The sequence below is a fragment of the Balaenoptera borealis genome (assembly GCF_965194805.1).
Source record: "Balaenoptera borealis genome assembly, chromosome: 2".
Lineage (NCBI taxonomy): Eukaryota > Metazoa > Chordata > Mammalia > Artiodactyla > Balaenopteridae > Balaenoptera > Balaenoptera borealis.
In genome coordinates this window covers 117,913,198-117,936,776 of record NC_138867.1, presented here as the reverse complement: position 1 = coordinate 117,936,776, position 23,579 = coordinate 117,913,198, and the positions used below count along the sequence as shown (strand labels likewise).

The following is a 23,579-nucleotide window of genomic DNA, read 5'->3' as shown; positions in this document are numbered from 1 at the left end:
ATTCCTAGGTATTTTATTCTTTTTGTTGCAGTGGTAAATGGGAGTGTTTCCTTAATTTCTCTTTCAGATTTTTCATCATTAGTGTATAGGAATGCAAGAGATTTCTGTGCATTAATTTTGTGTCCTGCTACTTTACCAGATTCATTGATTAGCTCTAGTAGTTTTCTGGTAGCATGTTTAGGATTCTCTATGTATAGTATCATGTCACCTGCAAACAGTGACAGCTTTTCTTCTTTTTTGATGTGGATTCCTTTTATTTCTTTTTCTTCTCTGATTGTTGTGGCTAAAAGTTGCAAAACTAAGTTGAATAATACTGGCGAGAGTGGACAACATTGTCTTGTTCCTGATCTTAGAAGAAATGGTTTCAGTTTTTCACCATTGAGAACGATGTGGGTTTGTCATATATGGCCTTTACTATGTTGAGGTAAGTTCCCTTTATGCCTACTTTCTGGAGGGTTTTTATCATAAATGGGTGCTGAATTTTGTTGAAAGCTTTTTCTGCATCTATTGAGTTGATCATATGGTTTTTATTTTTCAATTTGTTAATACGGTGTATCACACTGATTGATTTGTGTGTATTGAAGAATCCTTGCATTCCTGGGATAAACCCCACTTTATCATGTTGTGTGATCCTTTTAATCTGCTGTTGGATTCTGTCTGCTAGTTTTTGTTGAGGATTTTTGCATCTATGTTCATCAGTGATATTGGCTTGTTGTTTTCTTTTTTTGTGACATCTTTGTCTGGTTTTGGTACCAGGGTGATGGTGACCTTGTCGAATGAGTTTGGGAGTGTTCCTCCCTCTGCTATATTTTGGAAGAGTTTGAGGAGGATAGGTGTTAGCTCTTCTCTAAATGTTTGATAGAATTCACCTGTAAAGCCATCTGGTCCTGGGCTTTTGTTTGTTGGAAGATTTTAAATCACAGTTTCAATTTCAGTGCTTGTGATTGGTCTGTTTATATTTTCTATTTCTTCCCGATTCAGTCTCAGAAGGTTGTACCTTTCCAAGAATTTGTCCATTTCTTCCAGGTTGTCCATTTTATTGGCATAGAGTTGCTTGTAGTAATCTCTCATGATCCTTTGTATTTCTGCAGTGTCAGTTGTTACTTCTCCTTTTTCATTTCTAATTCTGTTGATTTAAGTCTTCTCCCTTTTTTTCTTGATGAGTCTGGCTAATGATTTATCCATTTTGTTTATCTTCTGAAAGAACTGGCTTTTAGTTTTATTGATCTTTGCTATCATTTCCTTCGTTTCTTTTTCATTTATTTCTGATCTCATCTTTATGATTTCTTCTGCTAACTTTGGGGTTTTTTTGTTCTTCTTTCTCTAATTGCTTTAGGTGTAAGGTTAAGTTGTTTATTTGAGATGTTTCTTGTTTCTTGAGGTAGGATTGTATTGCTATACTCTTCTCTCTTAGAACTGCTTTTGCTGCATCCCATAGATTTTGGGTTGTCATGTTTTCATTGTCATTTGTTTCCAGGTATTTTTTGATTTCCTCTTTGATTTCTTCAGTGATGTATTGGTTATTAAGTAGTGTATTGTTTAGCCTCCATGTGTTTTTTTTTTTTTTTTACAGATTTTTTTCCTGTAATTGATATCCAGTCTCATAGCATTGTGGTCGGAAAAGATACTTGGTACGAGTTCAATTTTCTTAAATTTACCAAGCTGTGATTTATGACCCAAGATATGATCTATCCTGGAGAATGTTCCATGAGCACTTGAGAAGATAGTGTATTCTGTTGTTTTTGGATGGAATGTCCTATAAATATCAATTAAGTCCATCTTGTTTAATGTGTCATTTAAAGCTTGTGTTTTCTTATTTATTTTCATTTTGGATGATCTGTTCATTGGTGAAAGTGGGGTGTTAAAGTCCCCTACTATGATTGTGTTACTGTCCATTTCCCCTTTTATGGCTGTTAGCATTTGCCTTATGTACTGAGGTGCTCCTATGTTGGGTGCATAAATATTTACAATTGTTATATCTTCTCCTTGGATTGATCCCTTGATCATTATGGAGTGTCCTTCTTTGTCTCTTGTAATAGTCTTTATTTTAAAGTCTATTTTTTTTGATATGAGAATTGCTACTCCAGCTTTCTTTTGATTTCCATTTGCATGGAATATCTTTTTCCATCCCCTCACTTTCAGTCTGTATGTGTCCCTAGGTCTGAAGTGGGTCTCTTGTAGACAGCATATATATGGGTCTTGTTTTTGTTTTTGTTTTTGTTTTTTTTTAAAGCGATCTCTGTTTCTTCCCAAGAGTTATCACTTTTTTTTTTTAATTAATAGCTACTTTATTTATTTATTTATTTATTTATTTAGCTGTGTTGGGTCTTTGTTTCGTGCGAGGGCTTTCTCTAGTTGCGGCAAGCGGGAGCCACTCTTCATCGCGGTGCGCGGGCCTCTCGCTATCGCGGCCCCTCCCGTTGCGGGGCACAGGCTCCAGACGCGCAGGCTCAGCAGTTGTGGCTCACGGGCCCAGTTGCTCCGTGGCATGTGGGATCTTCCCAGACCAGGGCTCGAACCCGTGTCCCCTGCATTAGCAGGCAGATTCTCAACCGCTGCGCCACCAGGGAAGCCCTGGGTCTTGTTTTTGTATCCGTTCAGCCAGTCTGTGTCTTTTGGTGGGAGCATTTACTCTATTTACATTTAAGGTAATTATCAATATCTATGTTCTTATTACCGTTTTCTTAATTGTTTTGGGTTTGTTATTGTAGATATTTCCCTACTCTTGTGTTTCCTGCCTCGAGAAGTTCCTTTAATATTTGTTGTAGAGCTGGTTTGGTGGTGCTGAATTCTCTTAGCTCTTGCTTATCTGTAAAGGTTTTAATTTCTCTGTTGAATCTGAATGAGATCCTTGCTGGGTAGAGTAATCTTGGTTGTGGGTTTTTCCCTTTCATCACTTTAAATATGTCCTGCCACTCCCTTCTGGCTTGCAGAGTTTCTGCTGAAAGATCAGCTCTTAACCTTATGGGGATTCCCTTGTATGTTATTTGTTGTTTTCCCCTTGCTGCTTTTCATATTTTTTCATTGTATTTAATTTTTGATAGTTTGATTAATATGTGTCTTGGCGTGTTTCTCCTTGGATTTATCCTGTATGGGACTCTCTCTGCTTCCTGGACTTCATTAACTATTTCCTTTCCCATATTAGGGAAGTTTTCAACTATAATCTCTTCAAATATTTTCTGAGTCCCCTTCTTTTTCTCTTCTTCTTCTGGGACCCCTATAATTTGAATGTTGGTGCATTTAATGTTGTCCCAGCAGTCTCTGAGACTGTCCTCAATTCTTTTCATTTTTTTTTTCTGTATTCTGCTCTGCAGTAGTTATTGCCACTATTTTATCTTCCAGGTCACTTATCCGTTCTTCTGCCTCAGTTATTCTGCTATGGATCCCTTCTAGAGAATTTTAAATTTCATTTATTGTGTTGTTCATCATTGTTTGTTTGCTCTTTAGTTCTTCTAGGTCCATGTTAAATGTTTCTTGTATTTTCTCCATTCTATTTCCAAGATTTTGGATCATCTTTACTATAAATACTCTGAATTCTTTTTCAGTTAGACTGCCTATTTCCTTTTCATTTGTTTGTTCTGGTGGGTTGTTACCTTGCTCTTTCATCTGTGCGTTTCTCTGTCTTCTCCTTTTGCTTAACTTACTGTGTTTGGGGTCCCCTTTTTGCAGGCTGCAGGTTCGTAGTTCCTGTTGTTTTTTGTGTCTGCCCCCGGTGGCTAAGGTTGGTTCAGTGGGTTGTGTAGGCTTCCTGGTAGAGGGTACTGGTGCCTGTGTTCTGGTTGATGAGGCTGTATCTTGTCTTTCTGGTGGGCAGGACCGTGTCCAGTGGTGTGTTTTGGGGGTGTCTGTGACCTTATTATGATTTTAAGCAGCCTCTCTGCTAATGGGTGGGGTTGTGTTCCTGTCTTGCTAGTTGTTTGGCATAGGGTGTCCAGCACTGTAGCTTGCTCGTCATTGAGTGGAGCTGGGTCTTAGCGTTAAGATGGAGATCTCTGTAAGACCTTTCGCCATTTGATATTACGTGGGGCTGGGAGATCTCTTGTGGACCAGTGTCTTGAACTTGGCTCTCCCACCTCAGAGGCTCAGGCCTGACACTCGGCTGGAGAAGCAAGACTCTTTCAGATACCTGGAAAAAGAGAGAAAGGGGAAAAATATATATATCTTTGTTCCCAGAGTCCACTGCCTCAATTTTGGGATGATTTATTGTCTATTCAGGTATTCCAGAGATGCGGGGTACATCATGTTGATTGTGGAGATTTAATCCGCTGCTCCTGAGGCTGCTGGGTGAAATTTCCCTTTCTCTTCTTTGTTTGCACAGCTCCTGGGGTTCAGCTTTGGATTTGGCCCCGCCTCTGCATGTAGGTCGCCCTCTGGCGTCTGTTCTTCGCTCAGATAGGACGGGGTTAAAGGAGCAGCTGATTAGGGGGTCTGGCTCACTCAGGCTGGGGGGAGGCGGTGTTGAGGGAGGGGCACGGAATGCGGGGTGAGCCTGCGGCGGCAGAGGCTAGTGTGACGTTGCAACTGCCTGAGGCATGCCATGTGTTCTCCAGGGGAAGCTGTCCCTGGATCACAGGACTCTGGCAGTGGCGGGCTGCACAGGCTCCCGGGAGGGGAGATGTGGATAGTGACCTGTTCTTGCACACAGGCTTCTTGGTGGCTGCCGCAGCAGCCATAGCATCTCATGCCCGTCTCTGGAGTCCGTGCTGATAGCCGCGGCTTCGCCCGTCTCTGGAGCTCGTTTAGGTGGCGCTCTTAATCCCCTCTCCTCGCGCACCCCGAAACAATGGTCTCTTGCCTCTTAGGCAGGTCCAGAGTTTTTCCCGGACTCGCTCCCGGCTAGCTGTGGCGCACTAGCCCCCTTCATTCTGTGTTCACGCAGCCAACCCCAGTCCTCTCCCTGGGATCTGACCTCCAAAGCCAGAGCCTGAGCTCCCAGCCCCCGCCCACCCCGGCGGGTGAGCACACAAGCCTCTCGGCCTGGTGAGTGCTAGTCAGCACCGATCCTCCGTGTGGGAATCTCTCCGCTTTGCGCTGCGCTCTCCTCCGTGGCTCCGAAGCTTCCCCCCTCCGCCACCCACAGTCTCCGCCTGTGAAGGGGGTTCCTAGTGTGTGGAAACTTTTCCTCCTTCACAGCTCCCTCCCACTGGTGCAGGTCCCGTCCCTATTCTTTTGTCTCTGTTTTTTCTTTTTTCTTTTGCCCTACCCAGGTACGTGGGGAGCTTCTTGCCTTTTGGGAAGTCTGAGGTCTTCTGCCAACGTTCAGTTGGTGTTCTGTAGGGGTTGTTCCACAGGTAGATGTATTTCTGATGTATTTGTCAGGAGGAAGGTGATCTCCACGTCTTACTCTTCTGCCATCTTGAAGGTCTCCCTTCATAATATGTTTTAAAGCCTCCATAGCACATACTTCCCAAAGAATGGAGTCACACTGATTTCAAGTCTGGACAAAAGTCATCAGGAACAACCAAACTCTAAGATAAAAGATATTTCCTTTGTGCTTTGCATTCTCCATCTCTTGTTGTTTTCATGTTTCCCTTGTCTTGAGCCCGAATATGCAGCAATTTTGCTTTATGTTTTTGGTGCTGTGCCCGTCACACATGTGATGCTCTCTGAACAAAGGCCTACTCGCTGCTGGGTACATGGATTGGGCCTGGGCCTGGAGTAGATTCGTCTTGGAAACAAATAAACAGGGCATCTTGCATCCCCTTCCATTTTGCCTGTCTTAAGGAAGAGGCCAAGCGGTCCCCTCCCTTTGCAAGTAGAGCAGAATGTACTTTCTTAAAACTATTAAAATATCACAGTTGGGTTCAATTATCTGCAGAAATAGACTCATATAAAGGGAAAGCTTACAAAGGGGAAATTTGTACCAAATAACAGGCTACGTTTTTGTTAAAAAAAATTTTTTTTCAAGGCTATCTGGTTTAAAGTCTGAGTGTCCAGGAGAGAGAAAAAAAAAAAAAAAAGAAAAGAAGGAAAGAATAAAAAGACACCAAAGTACTTAAAGATTCTTGAATGTGAATCAAAGTGTGAGTGATCATACGCTCTTTACCAGCAGTGCAGCCTGCCAGGGGCTTCCCATCCTCGACCTTCTTCCTCACCTTCTACTCCCCCACCCTCAGAGGATGGTCAGGCAAGGAAAGTGGGCCTCAAGAACCTTAGCTATTCTAAGTCCCTAGCTCTGCCTACCTGCCATCCAGCTGAACTAGATGGCCTAAGGTCTCACAAAGCTGACTTAGTCCCATCTCTTGGTCTTGGTGTAAACCCTTTCTCCCATCTGCAGGTCTGTATTACAGATTATAGCCTTGTAATAAATGACCACAAACTGAGTGGCATAGTGGCTTATCTCACAGTGTATGTAGATCAGAAGTCCAGGTACTGGTTAACTGGATCTTTTGCTGAGGGTCTCAGGCTGAAATCAGGGTGTCAGCCAGTTGTATTTTTTCTGGAGGCCCTGGGGAAGAATCTGCTTCCAAGATCATTCAGGTTGTTGATAATATGTCTTCAGAATCAGTTCCTAGAAGTCAGATTTCTGGGTCAACAGTTAAATTCTGTTGTAATTTTATTAGATGTTATTGAATTCCCTTCCATAGAGATTGTACCATTTTACATTTCCATCAGCAGTGTATGCAAGTAGATACCAAAATCTATGATGCAGAAGTCCCTTGTAGAAAATGGTGTAGTATTTTCATATACCCTACACACAACCTCCTTTATGTTTTGTCATTTGTAGATTACTTAAAACACCTAATACAATATAGGTGCTATGTAAATAGCTGTAAATACATTGTAAATGCTACGTAAATAGTTGCTGGTGTGTGGCAAATTAAAGTTTGCTTTTGAGAACTTTTTGGAATTTTTTTTCCTGAGTATTTTCAATCCATGGTTGGTTGTGGAACCCATGGTTACAGAGAGCTGACTATATTAAGTTGCAGATTTTTTCCCAGTTTGTCATTTGTCTTTCTACTTTGCTTATGCTATTTTCCATGCATTTAAAACTTTATAAACTTATTTTTATTTTTGCATAATCAGATTTATTAGTATTTTTGTTATTGCATCTGGATTTTTTAATCATATTTAGGAAAGTTATTCACTGCTCCCAGGTTATACAGGAATTCACCTATGTTTTCTCCTGATGCTTGTATGGTTTCATTTTTAATGTTTAAATATGATTTGTTTGAAATTTATCCTGATATATAGGCATAAGGAATGGAATTAATTTTATTTTTTTCCATATGTCTGTTAAGTTATCCCAACAACACTGATTAAAAAGTCTTTTCTTTCCCCACAGATTTGAGATGCTACCTTATTGTGTACTAAATATCCGTATGCAGTTGGGTCTATCTTTGAATTTTCTTTCCTGTTCCATAGCTAATTTTGGCTATTCGTGTGCCAGTTACCAAACCATTTTAATTATATAGACTTTACAGTATATTTTATTTTGTTATCTAATAGATCATTCTAGTTTTATTTCTGTGCTTTCCTTTGTGTGTGTGTGTGTGTGTGTGTGTGTGTGTGTGTATGTGATGAACCCCAGAAGAGAGCCAAACACTGACTCCTGAGAAATTTCAACTCCTAAACGTAGATAGAAGAGGGTAAGCTGGCAAAGGAATCTGGGGAAGGAGAGGCTCTAGAGGAGGAGGTAACCAGAGATGTGCAGTCTCAAGGAAGTCAGGGCGAGTACTTTAGGACTGAGATACTGATCTCTTGTGTCGGGTGCTGCCACAAAATCTCATAAGATGAGGAGTAAGAAGCATTGGTGGTTGTCACTGGGTGGGAGTAGAGTGAGTGAGCTATGGAGTGAACCGGAGGATTAGGAGATACACTTAAGTGTAGACAACCCTTGAAAAGTTTCTCAGTATAAGAGAAAGGAAAGGAAATGAGAAAAGGTCGTACCCCGAACGGGTACAGGGAAATTTTTCTTTTGTCTTTTTAACAAATTGAGGTGAAATTCACATAATTTAAAGTTAACCATTTTTTTTGTTGTTGTTTTTTAATCAGTCATCAATTTTATACATATCATTGTATACATGTCAATCCTAATCGCCCAATTCAGCACACCACCATCCCCACCCCACCGCAGTTTTCCCCTTTTGGTGTCCATACGTTTGTTCTCTACATCTGTGTCTCAACTTCTGCCCTGCAAACCGGTTCATCTGTACCATTTTTCTAGGTTCCACAATATGCGTTAATATACGATATTTGTTTTTCTCTTTCTGACTTACTTCACTCTGTATGACAGTCTCTAGATCCATCCACGTCTCAACAAATGGCCCAATTTCGTTCCTTTTTATGGCTGAGTAATATTCCATTGTATATATATACCACAAGTTCTTTATCTATTTGTCTGTCGATGGGCATTTAGGTTCCTTCCATGACCTGGCTATTGTAAATAGTGCTGCAATGAACATTGGGGTGCATGTGTCTTTTTGAATTATGGTTTTCTCTGGGTATATGCCCAGTAGTGGGATTACTGGGTCATATGGTAATTCTATTTTTAATTTTTTAAGGAACCTCCATATTGTTCTCCATAGTGGCTGTATCAATTTACATTCCCACCAACAGTGCAAGAGGGTTCCCTTTTCTCCACACCCTCTCCAGCATTTGTTGTTTGTAGATTTTCTGATGATGCCCATTCTAACTGGTGTGAGGTGATACCTCATTGTAGTTTTGATTTGCATTTCTCTAATAATTAGTGATGTTGAGCATCTTTTCATGTGCTTCTTGGCTGTCTGTATGTCTTCTTTGGAGAAATGTCTATTTAGGTCTTCTGCCCATTTTTGGATTGGGTTGTTTGTTTCTTTAATATTGAGCTGCATGAGCTGTTTATATATTTTGGAGATTAATCCTTTGTCCGTTGATTCGTTTGCAAATATTTTCTCCCATTCTGAGGGTTGTCTTTTCGTCTTGTTTATGGTTTCCTTTGCTTAAAGTTAACCATTTTAAGCTGAGCAATTCAGTGGCCTTTAATACATTCACAGTCACCACCTCTATCCAGTTCCAAAACGTTTTCATCACTCCAAAGGGAAAGGAGTTGCTCCCCATTACCCACATCCCACCCCCCAGCCTTTGGCAACCACCAAATTCCTTTCTGTTTTTATGGATTAACCCATTCTGGATATTTTATATAAATGGAATCATACACTATGTGACTTTTTGTGTCTGGCTTCTTTCACTTAGCATAATGTTTTCAAAGTTCATCAGTGTTGGAGAAATTGGAGACTGTATACATGCTGATGGAAAGACTGTAGTACACAGGGACAGGCGGAAGATTCAGGAGAGAGGGTGGATAAGAGGAAGGTTCTTGGAAAGATATACTCCATCCATTTGTAAGGGGGAAGCTGGGGAGACCCCATCTGATAACTTCTGTATGCTCCATGATGTAGAAGGCCAGGCCTCCACTAAGAATGGGGAGTCAGAGGTTGCAGGGAGGGTAGATGATCTGAATAAATGATTGAGTAGAGGGGTATAGTGAGCTAACTAGAGAAACGTGGTTATGATTGGTGGGTGGTACTAGACACTTTGTCCACTATTTATTTCAGTTCACAAAAGGTCTTTTGGGGAAGTTCCCCAAATGTTGCATCATCACAGAGCGACTGTTTACTTGTTTCTGCTTCTTTCTTCCAAGACAGTGCTATAGCCATACCAGAGCTTGGGGTCCTGCCATAAATAGGACCCACAAGGTTTTACAGCTTCACTAGTATAAAAAGTTTTTGGTTGGGTTGTCCTGAAGCAGACACTGAGATTGATGATGGGCTGCAGTCTATTTATAAGGGACCAACATCTGTGAAAGGAAGGGGAAGGAAGGTAGGATTGGACAGAGAATGAAGTCAAACTGTGATGCAAACTCAATGAAGCCATGGCTATCCCAGCAAGGCGTTCTGGAGTGAGTATTGTTTTTCAGATTGCCTAACATTAGGCCACAATGGTTAGGTTTTTATACCCATTCCTGGCTCAGTCCCCAATTACAGGCTGCCCCTGAACATCATGACCTTGACCAAAGTAGCTCTCTGCAGGTGAGGCAAACCCTGAAGAGCTGACACTATAGGTTGCCTGCTGACCTATGCAAGTCTTTCCTTGAAAGGGGGACCTGAGCATATCTGCCACAGTATAGCTGGGAACCATGCTGGAACAGCTTGGAGTTGAGGCATATGGGAAGCAGACTTCTTTAGGACGACTCTTCCCATCATTGCCCCAGGAAGTGTTCTTAGAAACTAAGTTGATGGACAGGAGCTGGGTGGGCAGGTAGAGTTGGCACCAGAAATTACACTCTGCTTCTCAGAGTGTAGAGAAGCAGGTAGAATGAGTTGAGCCGTGGCATTTGAGGACTTGGGCACAAGTTCCCATGGGGAGCAAAATCTCTCTTATTAGAAGGACTTTATTCTCAGCCAATCAACGAACCAGGAGTGGTTTGGATTTTGAAAATGTTTCATGATGTTTTTGACTTCACTATTCTTTGTCAGTAAAATCACAAAATGGTAAGGGCACCTAGTCAGCAGTCAGCAAATGTTTGCTAAACGAGTGAATGAAAGAACCATTGTGGGCCGAGCAGCGGCAGGAAGCAGGGGGTCAGAATTCTGTGTCATCTTTTTAGAGGAATCTGTGCTCCAGAGGTAGCAGCTTGACAGGCTTAGTAATAGCTCAACATGGAAAGAGAGGGTGAGGGATAGAGTTTGGAACAGAGGCACAGTGGTTCAGGGAGGGGTAGGGAGATTCCCAGGTGATGGTAGACAGGGGCGAACTGCCTCAGCTGGCTTGTAGGAAGAGAGGGTGTGTACCTGGAAGTGGACAGGTGGCTGGATACTTGCCACACGTAGTCATTTGGGAAATGAAGGGAGTGGTCTTGTTATCTTTTCTCTGAGGAGGCTTTACCCACTCCCCATTGTTTGAGAATTATGTGGCTTTCTTCTGCTTCTAGTAGCTCCCTCCCATAGCCTCATAGCCCCACCCAGTCTATCACCTCCTCCCTCCAGAACTTATAACAATATGACTGACCCCCACTCTGGTCATTGATTGCCCCAGTTCCCATAAGCTGTTGTTTTACCTCAGGGAGCCAGGCCTGTGACCCATCAGCCCCATCTTGGTTCTTAGAGTCTCTCAGTGTCCTTGTGGCCTCTCTCTTCTTGATGTAACATGGACCTCATGGCACCTCTCATTTCCAAGACACTAATATTTGTTGTCAGCCCCCTTGATTCCCTCACCTTGTTTTCATATAGGGGAAAAGGTGGGACCATTGCAGGATGTTGGATTAAGAATGAAGAATTGCTATAGGGTGGAAGTTAGAGTCCTGGGGTCTGGGCTGGAATTGATGTCTAATTGCTAGCTCTAGGAGTGGAGTTGGAGCTGGAAGAGGGGGGAAGGAAGATAGCCTATAAATGTAGTTTATTATTATTTTAATAACTCTCATTTATATTGAAGTTAAATTTGGCAAATTGCTTTTACATCTATTACTGCACTGGGGTCCATTCTTACCTGTTTTCTGACTCCTTTTCTCCTTCCTACTTTTCAGATGTAGCCTTTTATCAAGGCTGTCGAAAGAAAAGTATTATTTCTTGTCTCTTCACTTTCTGCCTCAGGGATTTCTGGCTTCAGCTCTCATTGCCATGCCGATGACTTCCAAGCCTGTATTTCCAGCCTCAGCCTTACCTCCTGAACCCCCATCCCATATTTTCAGCTGCCTGATGTATATCCACCTGTCCCATTGGTGCTACACATTCTTTAAAACCAAGCTCATAATTTCCTCCAAAACCCATTCTTCTTCCTATTTAATTATGGCATCATTATTCTCCCAGTTACCTTACCTTGAAACTTTGGCATCTCTCTTCTTCCCTTCCCCCCAGCCCATTCTCATCAGTCACCTCGCTTTGCTGTGTTCCATCACTTGTTTCCCTTCCCACTGCTCCCTCTTGTTCCCACCCCATGACTTCTTACTGAGCTGTGGCTCCTTGCCCAGTTTCCCCAACTCTAGGTGCATCTGCCTCCAGGTATATCCTACTGCTTCAGTCTGTGTAAGCCACTGTTCTTCTGTCTAAGCCATTGTAACATCAATTTTCCCTGAAGAAACTGAAATGCTTCCCCACTGCCTACAGAGTTAAGGTCCGACTTCTCAGCCTGGGTTGTGAGGCCCCGTAACCAGAGTTAAGGTCCGACTTCTCAGCCTGGGTTGTGAGGCCCCGTAACCTCTCTCTTTCTTCCTTACCTCCTATTACGATCCTATACATACCTCATTTTCTAGCCATGGAACTGCTTCTGTTTCCCTGAGTGTGTCCTGGACTTTCCTTCTTTGTTCATGTTACTTTTCGTCCTGAAGCTGCTTTTCCACTTCCCAATTTCTCCACTCCCTTGTCCCCCAGCCTACATAATTTCTATCTGTTAAAATCATGTTGATTTATATATATTACAATGGAATACTGTGACACTGTTGAGAAATGAAGTAGGTGTATATGTGCTGACATGGAATGATATGGAAGGTATACTGCTAGATGAGTAAAAAGCATGTTGTATAACAATATATATTTATGATTCCATTCTTAAAAAAATTGTTGATAGTAAATACATATGAATGTATAGAGAAAAAATTGGAAAACTATGCCCTCTTAATGATAATTCTTGAAGAAAAGTAATGATTATAGGGATTGTAGGATGATTATATATTCATGTAATATTTGATTTTTAAAATAAAATGGTTGTATTTTTCTATAGTAATCAGAAAACATAAAGCAAGGAAAAAATGAGAAACAAGTTGTCCCCAGCCTTCAGGGTTCATCCAGATTTTCTCCTCCCTAGTTTTTCCCAGTGGCAGGTGCTTATACTTTCCACTCCTCCAACTCCCACCCCCACCCCACCCCACAACCTCTCCCATGAAACTCACATCGAGCCTCATATTATAGTAATTCTTGGATTTGCCTTACTCCCCACTTATTGCTCCTGAATCAGGAGTTGGTATCATTTGAATCCTTGAACACCTGTAGGGTCTGGCTGGGTGCTCATGCTCAGTGGCTGCTGCATCTTTGTTGAGCTGGGCTGCCATGCCCCACACATATCTGGGTATCCTGGGGCTTTAGTGCTCCTATGCCTTGGGAGGGACTAAAGGCCCTGCTTTTTCAACAGCAGGAGCTATATGCCTGATGGGGCTGATCAATTGGCCGTTAATTTATTACCAGCTTCCTGACTAGAATCCCAATGATTATGATTGATAAGGATGTGCTTGGAAATTTCATCTGTGTTCTTACTGATCCCTAGAGGAATCCATTTCCACGTAGCAACCTAGACTCTAACCTAGCATTAGATAAGTTCAACTCAGCAATCCATCAAGACGCAAAGTAATTGAAGTGTGGATTAGTGCCTGCCACGAATGGCAGGAGGAAATGATGGAAGAATTTTAGGTTAAAGGGGCTGAGCTGTCCAGCCTCTAGGGAATCTATTATTCTACCAGCTCACCAGTCTCTCTCTTGAGCTTTAATGATATCTGCTTTGCAGGCGAGCCAGGCCCCAGATCAGCATAGATTCTGGTCTTTGCATCAACGGACTTATACCACATAGTGAGAGACTTTTCTGTTTGGCCTCAGTAAGCTTTCTTGGGGTTAGGCAGCAGAGGTTGTTGACAGTTAGGATTTGGTTGTTCCTGAAATACTATCAGGCTCAATGTGTCCTCAGCCTGGCTCAGAGACAGAGGGAGGCAGTGTCGGTGGTGGAAGAAGTGCTTTTTTTTTTTTTTAATTTTTTTTTTCTGCCTTTATTTTTTTATTTTTTATTTTAAAATTTATTTATTTATGGCTGTATTGGGTCTTCATTTCTGTGCGAGGGCTTTCTCTAGTTGTGGCAAGTGGGGGCCACTCTTCATCACGGTGCGCGGGCCTTTCACTGTCGTGGCCTCTCTTGGTGTGGAGCACAGGCTCCAGATGCGCAGGCTCAGTAGTTGTGGCTCACGGGCCTAGTTGCTCCGCGGCATGTGGGATCTTCCCAGACCAGGGCTCTGAACCCATGTCTCCTGCATTAGCAGGCAGATTCTCAACCACTGTGCCACCAGGGAAGCCCAGAAGAAGTGCTTTTGAAGTCCTTCTTCAGACAGATCTGGGTTGGAGACCTGGTTCTACCACCAGCCTGAAGCCTACTGTAGACAGGAACCACTGTGGTTTGCAGAATCAAAATGCCTGGTAATTTGATGTTTGGTAAATATTTGTTGAGTTGGGCTAGTTGTATAACCAAAATATTCTTGTCTCTAAAATGGGAATACCTACCCCATAGAATTGTTGTGAAAATGAAATAAGATATGTATAGAAGCTATTCTAATGCCTAGCATCAAGAGGTAATTGGTAACTAATTGGTAACTGCTAATTTCCTCTTTTCTGCCCCCCTTCCCTCTTATACCCTTAAAGGTTAGAAATCTTATGACTTACTATGTACACACTTAATAGGCTACAGTGAGAATGGCTTGAGCATATCTCATTTTTAGCAGGTATGGCCTTTCTCCCCATCTAGGTTGTCTTCTGTGGTCCTTGTAGCCATCCACATGGTCTGTGAAGGCTTTATTCACATCAGTGGCTCATGGCACAGCAGTATGGTGTAGTGGAGAGAGCCAAGGACTAGGGCAAGATACTTGAGCTCCTCGTCATCTGTTTTCTTATCTGCAGAAGAGTAATATTTGCCCTATCGAGAATTTATATTGCAGTTCAAATCTATTTCCTGAGAGGGAATTCCCCTACCCCCATTGTTCCTGAAGGATGCTGTATCCTGTTTCATGCCTCCCTACCTGGTGCCTTGACTGTACTCACTTTACTTCTCTTGAATGTCTGTCTTAGGATAGGAATTTATCAAGTGAATTACCATTGACACCACATTGTGATAACAGGGATTAATGCTGTGCTCATAGTGTGGTAGTACAACTCTTTTATGAGGCTGGCTGCTAATGAAAAGGACTTTTAGTAACTTTTAGTAAAAGATGTATGATTGCTTAAATATAAATTAGAATTAATTTAAACTCTTTGTGGGTGTGGGATTGGGGAAAACAAATATAATAACTACCTTGGCTACGTTGGTTACAGGATCTAAACATTAAATGTAATTCTGAATGTCCTGGCAGGCAAGAGAAAAAGGGAAGTATGATGAATCACATAATTATCATCTAATAAAATAGTCAAAAATTATAAAATAGGTTGTCTGCTGAGAGCTTTTTCCTGGTACTAGTAAGAACTGATCTAAAAGCGTTTTTATAATAGACATTAAATCATGTACTGGACAATGTCTTTAGCAAGATTTTTTCAGAAAATGCAGAATTTTTTTTTTCTATCTGTTCCTTATATAGAACCTGAACAAAACCTGACAGCATACAAGAAAGCAGGTTTCAGTGAATTTGTTTTGTAGGGGCAAATCCAGTGAGCATTCTTCTGTTTTAACTGGGATACAATATAGAGTCCCCTTAGCAGAATGGAGAGAGCCTGTACTTTAGATTGCCTTCCTCAGATATCTGCTCTGTCAGGTTGGTTTTTGGCAGGGACTTGAATAGTGGTCAGATTAAGACTGAAAACTTTGGCCAGGACTTGGTACAATCTAACTGGTCAGTGTTTCATCTTTCAAGACAGTGCTTTATCTGGAATGATCCATTTGTGTTCATACTCTGTGCATTGTGGCAATGTAAAAATGATTGGACACATGTTGACTTTTTAATAAAAATCCTAATGAATTGTTTAACTGTTTTCATTAGGGTGTCCAATGGGTGGTAAAATCTGTATCCAGCAAGTTTTGTGTTTATGTATAGCTTTATTTGGAGAAAAGAACATCAACTCACAATCTATTGCCAAGTGCAATAACGTGCATCCACCCCCCTAACCCCCTACCCCCACTGAAGATGGTAGCCTTCAGTTACATAAGAAATTCTTCTGTTTAAGATCAGAAGTAAATATGGGCCTAGGAGATTTGCCGAAAGATGTTAGTTGTGGCTCTATGAGAGAAAGTAGAAATCCCAGGTTTTCCTATCTGTTCCCTTTGGTTTTTCTCTTCTTGGGACTTTGAAGTTGGCATGGAGAAGAAGAAAAGCGGAAATTGGAAAATGTTGGTATAGCCAGTGCACATTTGCTAATGGGTCAGACCTCAGAAATGGAGGAAAACCACAGGCTGTATATGAATAAAGTGATTATGAAGTTATTTTCTTACTTCGTTGAACCTTTTGGTTTCAGTTAACATAAGATGCTATTCAGTAGAGTTTAATTTTCCATTTAGTTCTTTTTTGCCACCATCTGAACTAAAGAAATCCAGTGCAGTTCATTATCCCTTTGCCTCTCCTTAGTAAGTTATTTTCCATCTCATCTCCCTTCATCTCTGAAAGGGTTATCTGAATTGTTTGGGAGGGCAGGGTATTCTGTACCTGTTTTCATCTATTATTTACGTTTGCATTCAATTATACTCAGCCTTCCTTTCAATTGTGGAGATGACCTTGAGCATTTTTATTTCAGGGAATAGGTATCTGTTATAACAGTTAGCTTGGAGAGAGGGGAATTACCCATAATTCTTGTCCTCAGAAGAGATGTAGTACTAATGGATCCCTGGCCTCCTTCCTCTCTGACTCTGGAGAGCCACTGCTCTTGTTTACTCCTTGGCTTAGGATCTCCTGAAGTGGAACTGGCAAGAGATACTCAGTATTGTAAACCAGATTTGAATCCCCTAGAGGGGCCTCTGCTGTAAGGCCCCAGGATTTCAGCTTATGTTTGGGCCATCATGCCTCTCAAAGCCCTTTTCCATCCGATGTTTGACTGGGCCCTCACAGTACTTCAGGGCTGTGTCATTTGTGAAATGTGGATCTACTTTTGTGCTGTCTAATATGGTAGTTGCTAACCATTTGTGACTATTTAAATTTAAATTAATCAGAATTAAATAAAATTTAAAGTTCAGTTCCTTGGTTTCATTACTGACATTTCAATTGCTCAATAGCCATGTGTGACCAGGGGCTGCTGCAATGGGCAGCATGGATTTAGAACATTTCTATCATCACAGGAAGTTCTATTGAACAGTGCTAGTTTAGAAAGTAAATGGCTGATGCTAGTCTGCCTTAATTGACTGCTGATGTGGAAACATAACCTCCTTTTCTGTATTATCTCTTACATAGCTGCTTCACGGTTGTTGTTATTTTGCTGCTTTATTAATTTAAAATTCTCAAGTGGAAAGTGCTAGATAGTACTAGCTAAAGCCATTGGCAGCAACGCTGTGTTCTCTGCCTCTTGTTGCCTGGCATTTTATATGTGTGCCATGTGGTGGTGGTTCTCCATCCACTGGGAATGGTGAGGAGTTGACATGCAGGTTGTGACGCCGAGCTTCTCAGCAGAGAAGCTGTACCTGATCATGTGGGTGGCTTCTGCATGTTGGGACCTGCCTTCTCCTGCTGCTCTGACTCTCCCCAGCAGGGAGGCATGAAGAAAGTAGGTCTAGTGAAATTGGGAGGCTCAGGTGGGAAGATGCTTGGCTTTCAGGACCTATAGAGTGAAAATCAAGTCCAAAGGGTTCCACAAGAGTTAAGATGATTCCAGAAATGAGGAATTTTTTTTTTTTAATTTCCCAGATGCCTAAATGAGAGATTGGGAAGCATTTTTGTCAATTACAATTTTGTCTACTATAATTCTTAGTAATTTTTTTCAGGCAAGGTGAGGTTAGGCAAATATTAGAGACACAGGAGTGTATAGTAGCCAAATATTGTTTGTTGTGTACCTAGAAAGGTGAATGTGAGATTTTTTCATGGAAAAATATAGCCACATTGCGTAAGTGACCCTGGAGGGACATCTTTGCTGCCCTGGGCTCATACAAAATCTTTCCAAATCTCGTATCTAGATATGTGCGTCCTTGATCTGTGCTTTAGTTTGTCTGGGCAGCGTTAGAGGGAATGAGGACAGTGGAAGGCACACTCATATACACCACTCCTACCCTGCCATGCCCTCCTCCTAACGTGCACTTAATTGTATGATTTGTCCTAGGATGAGCTAAAGATTTGATCCAAAAGAAGACTCTCTAACAATGGGATTTAATTAGTAGGATTTTGGGGAGTATTGGGATTTTAGTGTCTTTCTGATAGCCCTCAAATCCCAGCTCATCAGTGACTGTTTTGGTGCCTCTGCATAGAACTGTGCCCCCTGCTCTACCCTTTCAGGTTTATTCAGAGAGTTGACTTTGGGGAAACTTACCCATGATGTGTGGCAAGGCCTCAGTTTCTAGGCTCAGGAGGTATGGTGGTAGCTGTTAGGAAAAGCTAAGGGAGATTAAACAATAAATTCCCAGAGAGAATGAAAATGATTGTTAGATTGGAATTATATTCTAGACAAGGAGAGTTTGGGGAGATGGAGTTTTGTTGTAGGGTGCGACTCTGGCCTCCTTTTCCTGGATTTGGGCCTGTTAGAATTTCATTATGAAAACTGATGAGAACTCAGTGAAACACCGCTCCACTTAATGGGTGGTCTCTCAGGTGGTCATTTGTCTTCTGAGCCTCAGGACCTCTCTGTAGATCAGCGGTCCCCAACCTTTTTGGTACCAGGGACTGGTTTCATGGAAGACAGTTTTTCCACAGATGGTGGTTGGTGGGGGTGGGTGGGGGAGATGGTTTAGGCGGTAATGCCAGCGATCGGGAGCAGCAGATGAAGCTTTGCTTGCCTGCCACTCACCTCCTGCTGTGCGGCCCGGTTCCTAACAGGCCATGGACTGGTACCGGTCCGTGGCCTGGGGGTTGGGGACCCCTGCTGTAGATCATAGAATGCCTCCTCCATTCCACTGAGCCTGCAGTCAGCTGCTGTCCTTTCTAAGGATATGCTGCCATGCTGTGAACTATACAGAAATTCAAGTTAAAATACTGTCCCTGGACACTGTGAGCTTGTCATTGAAAGTCATGGAGAACATTTAACTGATGCTTATGACAAGATGTGTAAAGTATAAAAAATGTGAAATGAGGAAGTCTTGGGTATTGGATAATAGAAATTTGGGGGAAATTGAAATGTATGTCAAGTTTTATACTTTTTGTAGTTTTGAAGTTATTTATTTTGGAAATGAAGAAGGAATTATGCATTTTGTTCATAAAGGTATCATATATTTAGCACCATGAAATCCCAGAAAGATTGGGGGAAGATTTGTTTTTAGATTGTGGAGGAGGGTATGGTTAAAGAGCCAGAATTAGTCCTGAGAAGGGAATAGATTTTTAATGTCTTATTGGAGGCTCTTTTATTGCTCAATTTGGGTCACAGTGGTCTTTGAATAAGAGTGACCATTAGCCATACCAGTTGAAGGAAAATTGGTTTCTTTGTTACTATGCTGGTGAAATAATGGAGTGGCTATAAATCTGACCTTTTTGACATCATGCCCTCAGTTTTTCAAATGTCCACCCACCTGTCACAGGCCCTAGGGATACTTATTTACTCTTCTAAATGGAGATGCTCTGAGCTACCAGAGCCCAGAGATTGATTGCAGGATGGCGCAACATACAAATGACTGTATCAGTATCAAGCTTTTGCTGTTTCCAATGTGTGTATATTCAGCCATTTTAGTGGCTTTCCATGTGATGAATTTGACTTTTAGCATCCGTTGCTAAAGTAATGGTAACATATTCTGTTATCCATTTGTTTATTTATAGTCTTGTTTTCTACCCTTGCAAAACTTGATATAGGTACACAGCTTCAGAAATGTACACATACCGGAGTAATAGGTAACTCTGGTTTGGTTACAAGGCAATAATTTAAGTTGACAGGTTTAGCTGATAACATAAAACACAAGAGAGAAATAGGATCAGTTTATAATGTCAGCAGAACCCCTGAGAGTGAGTTGCTGCCTTGGGGCTGACTCTGGTACTGTTGTTTTGTCTAATATTATTATAAAGCAAAATAAACTGATGTCTGTGAAAATCTGGCTGACCAAGATTAAAAGAATAGGGCTGTAAATTAGCTGCTTCCTTTTTGTTACTTTGAAGCAACTTTCAGAAGGGACTAAATAACAGGACATTAGGGTCCTTGGAAAGACCTGGGGTCCAGCTCCTGTGGAATGCCAAGAGAATGGATGGGCCTGCTTGTGTCAAGTCCTATTGGGAATCAAAACTTGCCAGTTCTGCATGCCTCACTATGTCTGTCCTGGGAAAATGGAACCTTAGAATAGAGGAGGTTGTGAAGTCCAGATGTCTGAAAGCTAGACCTTGTGGAAGGTCATTGTAGGTTCTGTCACTATGACTGCCATAACCATGCAAAATGATGTGAAATATTTTACTGAACTGTAAAAACTGAAATCAGTTCAGCATAATAGGCATTGACACACGAGATCACCATCTCCCTCATGGAAAATAAATATTCCTGCTTTACCTTGACATTTATTCCCCATAAATGCACCAGCGTTTATGTAGCATTATCTTATAATCATGTTTTATTCCCTGTGACGAGCTCTGTTATTGATGTCTGCAGAGCCAGGGAAGTGGTGGGGACTGCTTAGGGCATCTAGGAGTACTTGGTTTTTAGGGAACTCGTTTCCATTTTGTAGAGTTAGTAGGACTGGACATAAACTTAAGCACACATTATCGTTTCCTACCTCTCAGTGGCTGCCACAAACTCAGAAAAGTCCTTGGAGTATAGCTTTTACTCCATAGAGCAGTTTGGACTGATGTCCTTGTTTTGAGATAGCTCGTGCTGCGGAGAAAAATAAAGTTCCAAGCAATGGAAATTTTTAGGAAGTAGTGCTTCCATCCATCTGCCTCAAGGCAGAATCCTGTCTAGGTTGGTCTGCACACCCCTCTTTCAGCGGTTTCTGTGGATAATGCTATCAAACTCTGGTTGCTGATTTGTGCATTTCCGTCATTATGGGCATTTGGCATCATCCTTTTTTTTAAATTGAGATATAGTTAATTTGCAGTGTTGTGCTTCTGGTGTACAGCAAAGTGATTCAGTTAGGCATACATATATATTTTTTTCATATTCTTTTCCATTATAGTTTATTATAAGATATCGAATATAGTTCCCTGTGCTATGCAGTAGGACCTTTTTGTTTACCTATTTTATATATAGCATTTTGTATCTACTAATTCCAAACTCCTAATTTATCCCTCCACCCTGTTTTCCCTTTGGTAACCAAAACATCATCTTAGTTTGGAATTTTATAACAAAATATCATGTCTTGGGTGGTATATAAACAATAGAAATTTATATCTCAGTTCTGGAGGTTGGGAAGTCCAAGATCAGGGCACTAATAGACTCAGTGTCTGGCGAGAGCTCACTTCCAGTTCATAGATGGCTGTCTTCTCACTCTGGCCTCACTTAGTGGAAGGGGCAGGGGAGCTCTCTGAGGTCTCTTATATGAGGGCACAAACCCCATTCATGACGCTCCACCCTCATGACCTAATCACCTCCCAAAGGCCCCACCTCCAAATATCATCATATTGGGGATTAGTTTTCAACATATGAATTTTGTGGGGGACACATTCAGTCCATAGCAAGCATTAAACATAACTCAGATGCTTAGCTCTGGAGGCAAGAGGGGTTGAAGGGACACGAATCCCATTAAAAAAGCTCTTTAATCCTCTCCACTCCCACCTCGCCCACCACTACCAGTGTCGATACCAATTCTCCTGAAGTGCCCATTCTCTTCCACTCTTTGGTTTCCCTGCTTAAGCCTTGAGGGGCAGATTGGCTAGTTGGGTGAGGGCTCTGTTCAAGGCCATTTGGGAATAAAGGCACTAAGTTTGAACCCAGCATCTTGTTGGTTTGTGTTTGAGCAAGGCCTGTGTCCTCAGCCTTCTGGACCACCTCTTTGTAAAGCCATACCCTAGCGAAATACCTGTCAGGTACTTTATTGCAAATATGCAATTTACATTTGATCTGTTGGACTCCTGTCTGCTTAGCAGGATGTGTTAGAATGTGTCTGAGTAGTACATGTTGATTATGACTATATGGTACTCTTTTTTTTTGGTTATCTCCCCTTCACCCCCTAAGTAATCTCATCTACTTCTATGACTTTACATGCCACATGTAATGCTACTTATTGCTACATTTAAGAATCCTGCCCAGCTTTCCCTCCTGAACTCTTTAACCAATTGACTACTTAACATCTCAGCTTGGATGCCTAATAAACATCTCTAATTTAGCAGGTGTAAAAGTGGACTCGTAATTTTCCCTCCCCAAAGAGTTATTCCTCCCATTTTCTCAGTCTGAACAACAACACCGTTCTTTCAGTTGCTACGGCCAAGACATTAGAGTCATTCTTGTCTTCTCTATTTCTTTTTCTTTTTTTTTTTAATTTTTGAATTTTATTTTATTTATTTTTTTATACAGCAGGTTCTTATTAGTCATCAATTTTAAACACATCAGTGTATACATGTCAATCCCAATTGCCCAATTCATCACACCGCCCCCCCCACCACTTTCCCCCCTTGCTGTCTGTACGTTTGTTCTCTACATCTATGTCTCAATTTCTGCCCTGCAAACTGGTTCATCTGTACCATTTTTCTAGGTTCCACAATATGCGTTAATATACGATATTTGTTTTTCTCTTTCTGACTTACTTCACTCTGTATGACAGTCTCTAGATCCATCCACGTCTCAACAAATGGCCCAATTTCGTTCCTTTTTATGGCTGAGTAATATTCCATTGTATATATGTACCACATCTTCTTTATCCATTCGTCTGTCGATGGGCATTTAGGCTGCTTCCATGACCTGGCTATTGTAAATAGTGCTGCAGTGAACATTGGGGTGCATATGTCTTTTTTTGAATTATGGTTTTCTCTGGGTATATGCCCAGTAGTGGGATTGCTGGATCATATGGTAATTCTATTTTTAGTTTTTTAAGGAACGTCCATACTGTTCTCCATAGTGGCTGTATCAATTTACATTCCCACCAACAGTGCAAGAGGGTTCCCTTTTCTCCACATCCTCTCCAGCATTTGTTGTTTGTAGATTTTCTGATGATGCCCATTCTAATTGGTGTCAGGTGATACCTCATTGTAGTTTTGATTTTCATTTCTCTAATAATTAGTGATATTGAGCAGCTTTTCATGTGCTTCTTGGCCCTCTGTATGTCTTCTTTGGAGAAATGTCTATTTAGGTCTTCTGCCCATTTTTGGATTGGGTTGTTTCTTTTTTTAATATTGAGCTGCATGAGCTGTTTATATATTTTCGAGATTAATCCTTTGTCTGTTGATTCGTTTGTAAATATTTTCTCCCATTCTGAGGGTTGTCTTTTCGTCTTGTTTATGGTTTCCTTTGCTGTGCAAAAGCTTTGAAGTTTCATTAGGTCCCATTTGTTTATTTTTGTTTTTATTTCCATTCCTCTAGGAGGTGGATCAAAAAAGATCTTGCTGTGATTTATGTCAAAGAGTGTTCTTCCTATGTTTTCCTCTAAGAGTTTTATAGTGTCTGGCCTTACATTTAGGTCTTTAATCCATTTTGAGTTTATTTTTTTTATTTTTTATTTTTTTTATAAATTTATTTATCTATTTATTTATTTTTGTCTGCCTTGGGTCTTCGTTGCTGCGCACGGGCTTTCTTTTTAGTGGTAGCGAGCTGAGGAGGCTACTCTTCGTTGCGGTGCACGGGCTTCTCATTAAGGTGGCTTCTCTTGTTGCAGAGCACAGGCTCTAGGCA

At 41.4% G+C, this 23,579-nt stretch overlaps 1 protein-coding gene and 1 long non-coding RNA gene across 9 annotated transcripts in view; both read left to right on the top strand.

Annotated features, from left to right (window-relative positions):
* SIL1 (SIL1 nucleotide exchange factor) overlaps window positions 1-23,579 on the top strand; it is a 313,671-nt gene that overhangs the window by 161,642 nt on the left and 128,450 nt on the right. The window lies entirely within an intron of this gene.
* LOC309624245 overlaps window positions 2,248-23,579 on the top strand; it is a 39,543-nt gene continuing 18,211 nt past the window's right edge. The window contains exon 1 of the long non-coding RNA XR_014241834.1: window positions 2,248-3,342. This is a non-coding gene — a long non-coding RNA (uncharacterized lncRNA). The remainder of the gene's footprint in view (window positions 3,343-23,579) is intronic.